Raw genomic sequence first — 8,818 nt, 5'->3', positions numbered from 1 at the left:
TATTTTGCGCTATATAAATTTAAAACCATAAAACCATAAACCATAAATAACATACCACTAAATAAAGCAAAACATTTGCGATTTAATACATTATTAAAACTGTCTCTGTTATAGTAGATTGAAATTGTAAACTTTGTAACGATACATCACTACAACGTTTATATTTTTTATGATTATTAATTAAAACGTTGCAACTGTCACTAATAAAGTTTATTTGTATATTATGTGTTTATATATCTAACAGTAGAGTATGGCGCGCCAAGCTGTCATTTATTCAGAAATAAAGATATCTTTAAAACTAATTAATAGACATATCTCTATTTAAAACTAAGGTATCTCTATTAAAAACTAAGATATCTCTATTTAAAACTAAGATATCTTAGTTTTTAATAGAGATATCTCTATTAATCGAGATCTCTTTAAATAGAGATATCTCTATTATTAAAAACTAAGATATCTTAGTTTTAATTAGAGATATCTTAGTTTTTAATAGAGATATCTTAGTTTTAAATGGAGATATCTCTGTTAACAGAGATATCTCTATTAATAGAGATATCTCTATTTAAAACTAAGATATCTATATTTAAAACTAAGAGATAAACGAAATTTAAGCTGGAAACCCCACATCAAATATATATGTAATGAGATTTCTAAGGCCTTTGGTATCATCTGCAAAGTAAAAATATTTTTCCTTTACACATATATTAATAAATCTATATTATAACGCTCTTATCTTGCCACATCTTCAATATAGAAACATTATATGGGCAAATGAATACCCAACACATTGAATTGAAAAAACTACATAAGTCACAAAAATTAATAGTTAGAATAATAACGAACTCGAAAAGAGATACTAGATCACGTACCCTTATTTAAACAATTTAACCTACTCACAATTTACGATTTAAATAAGTTACAGGCTGTAACTTATTTAAATCGTAAATTGTGAGTAGGTTAAATAGACAATATGTTTTATGACTCAATATCATCTTCGACAATTAGGCCTACTTGATCAAAGTTTAAAAAGTGAACGCGCAAAAACCCTTAGAAATTCATCGAAAATGTGCATACCATTCTCCAGACTTGCAATAAGTCACACAGATTCATATTCATTCACGGACCAAATACATATGGAACGCGCTCTATAAAACCAATAGATCAAAATCTCTATAGGCCTACTCTGCTAAAAAAGAAACTAAAGAAATGATATTGAGTACATACTTGTTATGCCTACTGAGTCGCTCACGATCGGCATAGTGCTTCCAAGGGACAAACAGGATTCATCCTGTTTTTGTCCTTTTATACTCACCTGTGGTGGTCACTATTAAAGTAGAAGACATTTTTCACCGTACCCCACAGGGGAGCGCCCCGCCGGAGGTGCTTACCGGTCGTGGGCGACCATGTTGAAGTACTTATGAAGTACTTACCAGTGGAAGTTGAGTCAATGGAAAGAAGACACAACGTGACAGTGACTGCAACAACTACTAATATTAACATAACTGCTCCTACAATAATGGCCATAATATGTTCTTCAATCCAGGATTTGCACCCTGACCTATCTTGTTGCTTTACATCTTGAAAGACAAAACGTTTGGTTGCCCCACATCTTATTTCACCCGATGTATTATCGTTTGCCGTTCCGTGAATTGAAATAGTGATTGCCTCAACGCCTGTGTTTCCATTTGTTTCTTTTCCACTACTCATAATTCAAATGTAATTGATAGATTTCCCCGTTAGTGTTTAGTGTCCAGTGTTTATGACTGTCATGTATCCAAATATCAAATTACTGTATAACACACTGGCAACATAAATGATATTAGCTACAGCAAGTAGTCATGGAGACGAAATAAACAAGGAAACACACGTGTCAAGTTTCTTTGGAATACAAAAATATTCTTTTGCGTGATAGTAAGTCTAGAAGAGAGTTTTCTACTAAGATAGATATGATCAGTGCCATAAAAATACAAACAATAACTCATAAGCCAGTCTAGAATAGCACATTTTGATTAAATTAAGGTGAGATAAAGATTGAATATGGCTATTGCTTAAAATCAAGAAGAGCTCTGTTTTTTTTTTGTTTCGCTAACCATCCATAGACGTATTTCATCCGAATGCACCCAGTAAGTTTGTGTGTAGCAGCAGATAAATCATCCTCCGACCTATGATCTAAACTGACATACAATTGACTTGTGTATAAATTATGCGATATCATCAGCATGACTTCTATACGAAGCCATGCTATTATAGAATCTGTTACCAACAATATGGCTGCAGTAGCGTGCTCAAGTTAGTGTTTTTACCAACCGACCGACCAACCAACCGACATAGTGAGCTCGCGACTAAAAATAGCATTGTTGGTATTATCTATAGGCCTCCCAATAGCTCTTTTCACCCTTTCATAAACATTTCTAGCTGCATTGATACAATAATAAAAAAAAATATTTGTCTGTGAACGTGCCTGAACTCTATCGACACAAACCCACCCAGGTAGCAAGCCCATATGGGGCCCATATATATAAATTACCTGGGCAAGTTTATGTGGGCTATGGAATATTCAACCCATATGGGGCCCAGGTGGGAAAACACACACATAACCTGCCCACATTTTACCCACATGGGGCCCATCTGTAAAATATATGGGCAGATACATATGGGCTTGCCCATTTTCAACCCATATGGGATTCATAAACCAAAAGCTGGGAAAATGCATATGGGTTTGCCCACACCCAATATACATGGGGCCCATATGACATAAACCTGGGTTGTTACATATGGGTATGCCCATACTGTACATGGGGGCCCATCTGTATAATATATGGGCAGATACATATGGGTTGCCCATTTGTGACCCATATGGGATTTGTAAGTTAAAAGCATGGGCAAATACATATGGGTTTTCCCATACAAAAAATACATGGGGCCCACATGCCATAAACACGGGCTGATACATATGGGTATGCCCATATACAATGTACATGGGGCCCATATATACAATTTATGGGCTGGTCATATGGGTTTCCCATTTTTTACCCATATGGCAGGCCTGCCATATGGGTATCGTAAGCTAAAAGCATGGGCAAATACATATGGGTTTTCCCACACACACAATACATGGGGCCCAAATGCCATAAACATGGGCTGATACATATGGGTATGCCCATATACAACGTACATGGGGCCCACCTATACAATAGATGGGCAGGTACATATGGGTTGCCCATTTGTGACTAATATGGGATTCATAAGCTAAAAGCATGGGCAAATACATATGGGTTTGCCCACACAAAAAATACACGGGGCCCATATGCCATAAACCTGGGCTGATACATATGGGTATGCCCATATACAACTTACATGGGGCCCATCTGTACAATATATGGGCAAATACATATGGGTTGCCCATTTGTGGTCCATATGGGATTCGTAAGCGAAAAGCATGGGCATACATATGGGTCCCATTACAAATGCATTTTGGTACACCCACAACATACATGGGGTTCATCTGTAAAATATATGGGCATGCAGTTGCCACATATTGGATAAGAAACGCCCTGGTAAATTATTTGTTACCCACAAAACGTAAAAACGTATAAAACGTACATGAACCTACTATATGTAAACATTTCCATAAAGATGGTGTAATTAACAGTACTGAAAAGATTTAAGATATACATTTCAATATTACAGACAGATAAAATTACTGAAGTATGGGAATGAAAAGTATTGAAGATTGGGTGGCACGATACAGTATTAAACAATACAATACCTATCGACCAATATGAATTAAAACAAACTAAGTACTAAAATCAATGCATTCATAATGTTTTATATAGGCATGCACTATATAATGATTGGGAATCTTTGACAATGAAACAATCCGAGGTCAACTTTCAAAGGCAAGTACAGTACTGTATTCCCTAACCGAGCATTAACTGTTAAGGCACATTCCAATATGATGACCATAGTAAAATAACCATTGCCATTGGCCAATGGAACATAAACTGACCTCAATGTCGAGTTTTCCCACATTTGAAACACCTCAACCCTGAAATCAGTTTAAACTTTTAATACTGTACCTTTTTAATACAGTACACTATACCACATAGTGTTCATTACAGCGTTCTGTCAAATGAAATTGACTCAACAGCATAATTATGTCTTCAAAAGTAAACTATAGTGCAACAAGATGTAAGGTAAGTTATTAATTTGAATACTCTTCTATTTATTTATTTATTTATTTCGTTTTCTTTCAGTAGGGTAGCCCTCTCAGTAAAAATAAAACTGCTCTTCCGAGGGGCCCTACGGCACATTTAAACAAAATTTGAAAACAACTTAACTTAAACTAAAACTTAAACTAAAAATAAACTTCAATGCATGTTCTCATTATTATTATAACTTTTACACCATATTTAAATATATTTCACTGGAACCATCCTAGACCACCGGCAACAATAAATGAATCTTAACAAGTGATTTAAAACGGTTATAATTGTTTTGTTTTCTTAATTCATAAGGTAGGCCATTCCAGAGTGAACTTCCATAATAAACAAAACTACGCTTGTATATTTCGAGGTTACATCTGGGCAAATACAACAGATTATTTTCATAGTTTCTGGTTTTAATATTGTGTACACTACTAATATATTGCAAAACATCACATAAGTATGAAGGTACAGATTCTTGTAAACATCTAAATATTGTACAAATTGTATGATATTCAATTCTTGTCTTAATTGTTAGCCAACCTAAATCATAATGCATTTGTCTAACAGGAGTTCGAATATCAGCACCTAGTATTAATCGCGCAGCTCTATTTTGTACCCTTTGCAATTTTAAAATATGGGCGTTTGAACCAGTACCCCAGCATTGTATAATCTTTTAATAATTTTAGGAGATGTAAAACTTTTCAATCTATAAAATAGATGTAGAATTTTTGATAGTTTTGCACACATAGAATCAATATGTACTTTCCATGAGAGTTGTTCATCAAATGTAAGTCCCAAATATTTAAACGTTTCAACTTTCTCAATCGGAATGTTATCAAAAATTACTGTTTCATCTGTTGTTTTATTAACACGTGCATGAGTACCAAAAAGCATGTATTTGGTTTTATCAATGTTTAGAGTTAATTTTGTTTATCTAACCATTGTTTTACATTTTCCAACTGTTCAGTTAAAACTGTTGTAAGCTCTTCATTTGATTTACATGCATAAAAAAGCGCAGTGTCGTCTGCATAGAGGACTGTTTTACAAATCCCATCAACACTATCATGTAAGTCATTTATGTATAAAATAAACAACAAAGGACCAAGCATTGAGCCTTGTGGTACCCCATAGTTAACATTTAAAATTTCAGATTTTTTTCCATTAAAATTAACAAATTGTTTGCGATTTTTTAAATAATTACTGAACCATGCAAGCTCAGTGTTTATCATTCCAAAGGTGCATAATTTACGTAATAAAATATCGTGGTCTACCGTATCAAACGCCTTTTTTAGGTCAAGAAAAATTGCTCCAGTTATACCAAGCCATTATCAATATTTTTATATATATAATTGCATACATCTATCAGTGTAGTAGAAGTTGAATGTAACGACCTAAAACCAGATTGATTTTTACATAATAAATTAAACTCATTTATATGATTCATAACTTGATTATGGATGCATCTTTCAAAAACTTTCATAACAATAGGTATAACAGATATTGGACGGTAGTTGTTAAGTTCATGTTTACATCCTCCTGTATGTGTTTCCAAATGTCCCAAGCCTCGTCAGCATCCTCGGACGCCTCACAAATACTCCACGGAGCAGATGCAAGATCAGAAATAAACAAATCTTTGTTAAATTTCCGGAAGGTTCTCGTATGTAAAATACGCGGGGGCAATTTTGTGTTTTTTTTCTTATTTTTACAATTTTATTTTAATTTTTTTACGTATTGCATATATCAATGAGTGATCGCTAATTCCAATTGGTACAACTCCAGTTTTGCTTATAAAGTCATCCCTATTTGAAAAAATTAAATCAATACAACTACTACTGTTTTCCGTTACGCGCGTTGGAGTTTTAATATACTGGTTTAATTGGAAAATTTGGTGGAGGATTTTAATGTTCCGAGAATGCTGTTTATCAAATATATTCCAATTTAAGTCACCAACAACAATAATCTCTCTTATACTATCTAGTATAAAAGATATTTGATCATGCATTATATCAACAAATCCAGTACACGAATTTGGTGGTCTATAAACATTACCTATAACGAACGGTTTAGTGTTAAATAACCGGCTTCTATTTATTATTATATACTACGGCCGGTAATGTAACAATGTAAAGCTTTTAATTACAATATTATTTTAGGCATTAAATGCATGTGTGCAGCATGTATGTTTAAGAAGCAGGCTAGGCCATGGCTAGCAGATTATAAAATGTTAGAGGTCCATGTTTTGTGTATAATTATTATATAAAAATCATCTTAAGTTATATTTCTATTTAACACATTTTCAGATCATAGGCTCGTATTATGTAGCCGAGATAGCCAGTACAATAACATTGTAGCACTAGCTAACAAAAATCAATCGGACTGGAAAGAAATTTCAGAAAAAATAAGATGCCTGTATAATCTAACATCGGTAAGTGCGTTTAAATCACATAATTTAAATAATTTTTATAAAGAAGATGTTAGTTATATGTTATTATACTGTAATTTCTTATCCTAAATTATGTATATATATATTCTAGGTTTTTTTTATTTTTTTTAGTAATGTGTTTTGTTGTGGATCCCTACGAGACAAGTTTTAACTTCTAGAAGGGATCCATGATAATAATGACTACCAATTACTGCTTTATCTAGGTTCACTTTAATATCTTTTTTCTATTTTGTATTATTCATTGATATCTAAATAAATATTATCTGAATTATCTGAATTATATATTAGTCTTCTTTCAATTATTAAGGAACGTATTCATGTACACTTATAATACTATAATTCAAATTTCATAATTATTTCTCCTTTCAAAAGCAAGGTGGACATTTTTTTCTAAATTATAGAAAATAATAAAACAATATTAACATATAAACATATTAACTTGTTAATAGGAGGGTAACATAAATAAATCTTGGAATAGATTTATTTTTTAAATCATTATTAAAAATATCATAATCGATCGAAATAAATCTGTCCTCAACAGTGTTTTGTTTACAAATTTGGCAATCTAAGATACGTAAATAATTGAGTTTACATTTTTGTTTCTTTTTTCAGGAACCCAAAATCAAATATTGTGGCAACAAATGACAAAGTGACAATTTTGTAGAAGGCAAAGAAGTACTGATGGGGCGCGATGGAAGGCTTGATAAGCCCGAAATAAAACCCGTAGATAAACTTTACGACGCTTGGTTTAAACGCTACAGATTCATGTTGAACATTGTCAAATTTTTCATTATTTATAGATCATTTAGTATTTTTGTTGTTGTAAAGAATTTGACTTTCGATAAATCACTCATCAAGTACTCACTTCAGCTATTTCCAGTAGCCTTTGTCACGCAAATTATAAATAATAAATTCATAACAGTATTTATAATTGTCCTGTATGTGTAAGTTGTGCATCTGTGGATTCTTTTACATTTCGATAGCCCATTGCAATGCCCATACGTTTCTGGATATGGGGCCCATATGGGTTTTGTATGGGATGGGCTTCCTAAGATGGGACCCACATGGGTACTGGGAGCAAAACCAGAAGAATCCAATATTGGCAACCAATTATGATACTCATTTGTTTTCAGATATGGGCCCCATATGGGTTTTGTTTGGAATGGGCTCACCAAGATTGGACCCACATGGGGCTTGGGTGCAAAACTGTTAAAATCCCATATGGGCAACACATAATTTGCCCATGAAGTCTTCGGATATGGGCCCCATGTGGGTTCTGGGATAGGCCACTCAATATGGGACCCACATGGGTATCGGGTGCAAAACAAGATGAATCCCATATGGTACCCATATGCATTTAACATATTTTAACATGCACAGAATAAATGAACATATCATATCATGTCAATAATATACAAACAAAATGAGTAATAATTCGGATAAAAATGCGACTAAGGATAACATTTGTGTTGCGTTCAATACGAACGTCAGAGGAAGTCCCCAAACTAATTACTAGGCCTATTATCAACATTCCAGAAAAGAAAATATGAAAGAAATTTGCAGAAAGAAGCAATTAAACACTGTTATTTCAAAGTTCGGAACGCCCGTAATTACTACGGAAATTTGGCCCAATATTACGGACGTAGGGAAATGAAGATAAATAGGGTACTACGGAAATACTTAAATGATGGGAATCCCCGGCAAAATGCAATGACTACGGACAAATCAACGACCCATATGACAGGGTTTTCCATGTACCTTCTCATGACGCACACAGTCAGAAATTCATTCTGAGCCTGTTCAGAAACATATTTAAAAAATAAATTCTTCAATGCCTTAGCATCTTCTCTTGAGTAGTGGTGTTTTACTAATATTTCAAGTTCATTTTATTAGGTAAAATTTTACACGCAAAAACAAACGCACGCATTTCTATTAACATTTGTTTACCAGTGTTTCATTTACATCTTACAACATTCTAATTCTTAATAATTATATATTTTCCTCAATTGTTTCTTCCGATAAAATAAATCGTATTCTTAAAGCACTTTATAATAATAATAATAATTATTATTATTATATATTATTAATTATATTAATTATTGGTTAATTAATTAGAGTCGACGACGTTAGCATATTGCCGTTTATCGTACATATTATTACACATCGT

The 8,818-nt window shown here is 33.1% G+C and overlaps 1 long non-coding RNA gene across 1 annotated transcript; it reads left to right on the top strand.

Annotated features, from left to right (window-relative positions):
• Window positions 1-4,092: 4,092 nt before the first annotated feature.
• Window positions 4,093-7,654, top strand: LOC140055536 (uncharacterized). The gene is made up of 3 exons (XR_011846674.1): window positions 4,093-4,196; window positions 6,509-6,633; window positions 7,264-7,654. It is a non-coding gene; the product is annotated as an uncharacterized lncRNA (long non-coding RNA).
• The last annotated feature ends 1,164 nt before the right edge of the window (window positions 7,655-8,818 follow it).

The sequence above is a fragment of the Antedon mediterranea genome, chromosome 1 (assembly GCF_964355755.1).
Source record: "Antedon mediterranea chromosome 1, ecAntMedi1.1, whole genome shotgun sequence".
NCBI lineage: Eukaryota > Metazoa > Echinodermata > Crinoidea > Comatulida > Antedonidae > Antedon > Antedon mediterranea.
Note: the sequence above shows the minus strand (reverse complement) of the source record. Positions and strands in the feature narration are given on the sequence as shown.